Below are 3259 nucleotides of genomic sequence, written 5' to 3' on the forward strand. Positions count from 1 at the left end.
TAGATCCCTGAGAACAAAGCCCAAGTTACATAACAATAAATATCAGATCCTAAGCAAAGCTCTTCCCAGATCCTCCCTTAAGTGGAGAGTTTATTAAGATGCTTGCATGTTTCAATTAAAAAGTGTAACCATAAACCTTCACTCTCTCTCCTTTCCATCCAGTTTTGAATGTCAGTTTCCCAGAACCCACACCTTAACAGTTATGAACATTCTTCTGTTAATTTACAATTTTATTGCTGTGTTATCCAATGCTAAAAAAATAATGTGGTATTCAATTTTTCTCTTCATTTACTCAAGAATTTTGAATTTCAATTTAGAAAATAGAAAGTGTGAATAGATTTTTTTGAGTTGGAAGGGAATGCCAAAAACTGCTATTTATTTCAGAGTTAGTAAAATTTTAAAAGTATAACCTGTGTGACTCTTTCCCATCTTTAAAATCTTCATGATTGACTCTGTCCCTTAGAAGACACAAGGGAATAATTCCCAGTGTTGTGTTCTTCCTCCAGAAGAGTGGCAAAGAAAAGGTTAACAGTAGAGTACATCTGTGAAGACACAAGTCCAATTCACAAACGCATTAGCTAGCTTCTCATAAGTGTAATATCTAACACCTACCACAAATATTACCTATAACCATGGGACCACGGAAATCATTACCTAAAACCATGAGACCATGAAAATAATTACGTATAACCTTGAGAGCTATGGAAATCTGGCAAAACATTCCCACTGGCTGTTTATGTTTCCTGTCTGCTAAGAGTTAGGATTGAGAGGGTAACTAAGAGAGATGGACAAAAACTCACTTGAGTTAGCTGATTGATATGGCTGCTGATTATATCTGCTTCTTCACCCTACCTTTCTTCTTTCTCCCCTACCTCTCTTCCCATTCTCTGTCTCTCACTCATAGTTATATAACTTCCATATGGTAATGTTTACTCAAACTTAATTTGTTCACAGATGAAGGGTGTATATGCAAATGCCTCTGGACTCTTTGTCTGCCCCCCAAGTTAAATTTCCCAAACTTATTTATCTGCAATTCACCACACTCAGTCATGAACACACTCGGGAACACAGGATGACTCTTGTATTCAGTGGCATTACCTTATTATAGGAGACAGGCAGAAAACACACACAATTGTGTTTCCCAGGCTAGAATCAAACTCCCTTCTTTGTGTCTAATCAAGGATTGTAGGCATTCTCCAGACACCCAGCTCCTTCGCTCTCATTTTCTTCTAAAACAGTCAAGTGCCTCAGATACTCAAACACCTGTCTTCTCTCAAGCTTTTCCATTCTCTCTGGACTGTAACCGAGGCAGTCAGTCAGAGGATACCAATCCAACTGGTCCATAACAACCCAAACCTTCTAATCTTGATGATGTTCTTGTATTTCTGAGCCTTGAGGGTTCTGTGTTCAGAAACTGACTCAGGAGCTCTTAGTAACCGTTTGTTCGTTTTATTAAAGTCACGTGTGGGTACCAAAAGTCCCACGACCTGGGAAAAGCCTCTTCAATCTCATATTACTCTGACATTTCAGAAGAAAACGTGAGACAGACACAGTTGTCCCAACCAGATAGGTCATGTGCTCACTTAACACACGCCCATTACCAGTACCTTAGACCTATGCTTGTGTGAATCTGCTCCGCTGTGACATCTATTAAACATGGAGCCTACTGCTCAGATGAAGCTCCATCCAGACAAGCATCGCTGTAGAATATTGGGGTGTCTCAATGTGCTGAGGTCCATAGCTGGAAGTCTTCAGGCATTGTTACAATTAGTCACATTATCCTCCCTCCCCGCTTCTTGGAGAAAAACTTGTTAGAAGAGAGGTAACCCTGTCCTTCCTTCCCCAAAAGCTATCCTTCTCTTTCCCCAGGAATCAGGGCAGATTAAACCTGTGCTTCCTTTAGGCAGATCCAAAACCATCCTATGTCAGCAGTCTGTTTTCTGTGTAGGTGGTCAAAGTCTGATGCCTGTGGTCTCAGACCTATCTGAAAGGACTTTTCTTCTGTAGCAGGCTATCAGAGCTTGACCTGCAGCTCTTTAGCAACAAATTATAGTCCAACCGTCAGAGGCATCAGCAAGCAGAGAGAGGCTGGGTGATATCCAGACCCTGGCTCCATGCTGCTTGTCCCATCTTCACTCAGCCAGCCCCAACACAGGAGTCCCACAGCAGGTGAGGGCTGTTTTGGACGAAGGAACTTTCCTCCTCAGAGATACAATCTCTACAGGCCAATTATACCATGCTTGTTAGGCTTCTGTAACTTTCCATGAGTTGGTTCTTCATTTCACTCTGTCTTAAAAACAAAATAAAGACTCAACTTTGCCCTTTTACTTGGGAATGTCTTTGTAGTCACTCAGTCTCTGAATTCTTATCTACACTTGAAACATAAAAGTGACAACTTAGCGTTCACAAAACAGGCATGTGAGAAGAGACTAATAAAGTCCCATGTCCCCCAAGAGACACTCCTCTGATTTTGTTAAAGGCACACTTTGAGGAAGTTGCTGCCTGCCCATCTTTTAAGTTTAAGTTATGAGCACGCATACTCCTGACTGAAGTTTTTAACCCGGTGTGTCCAGACATTTCTACACTATCCCCGGATCTTCAGGCAATGTATCTTTACCATGACAATTCAGTCATGTATGACACACTTACCAATATTGTCTTTATAACCAAAACATTCTGAGGACCTTCAACCTCTGAGGGCTCTACTGAAAGAAAGACTCCTTTTGAAATATGCACTATGGAATTACTTTACTTGTTTAAATCTACAGGTCTACCTTTGTGTTCTATAAATACTGCCTGAAATATACTACTCACCATAAACATCAGTGCTGGAATAAGGTCTACCTTTGAATTATATGAATAGTCCTAAAATGTACTACTCACTATAAACATCAGTGCTGGAATGAATACAGACATACACACCCCCACACACACACACCCACACCCACACACCCACACCCACACACACTCACACACAGAGTGGGGTAGGGGGAGCAGCTCCGTTGTCCCATGTATCTCCTCATTTCAATCCTGTAGTATTACTAGTTACTGCACTGGGAGCTGAAGAGACAAATTAGTGGTTAAGAGCACTGACTTCTCTTCCAGAGGACCTGGGTTTAATTCCAGCATACATACACTGTGTGAAGGTGTGTTGTAATTGGTGTAATAAAAATCTGGACAGCCAGCAGCTAGGCAGGATCATAGGTGGGATTTCTTGGGGAGAGAAAGGAAGAGGAGGAGAGTCCGGGCTCACGGGAGA

This window comes from Mesocricetus auratus, unplaced genomic scaffold (genome assembly GCF_017639785.1).
Source record: "Mesocricetus auratus isolate SY011 unplaced genomic scaffold, BCM_Maur_2.0 Super-Scaffold_100694, whole genome shotgun sequence".
NCBI lineage: Eukaryota > Metazoa > Chordata > Mammalia > Rodentia > Cricetidae > Mesocricetus > Mesocricetus auratus.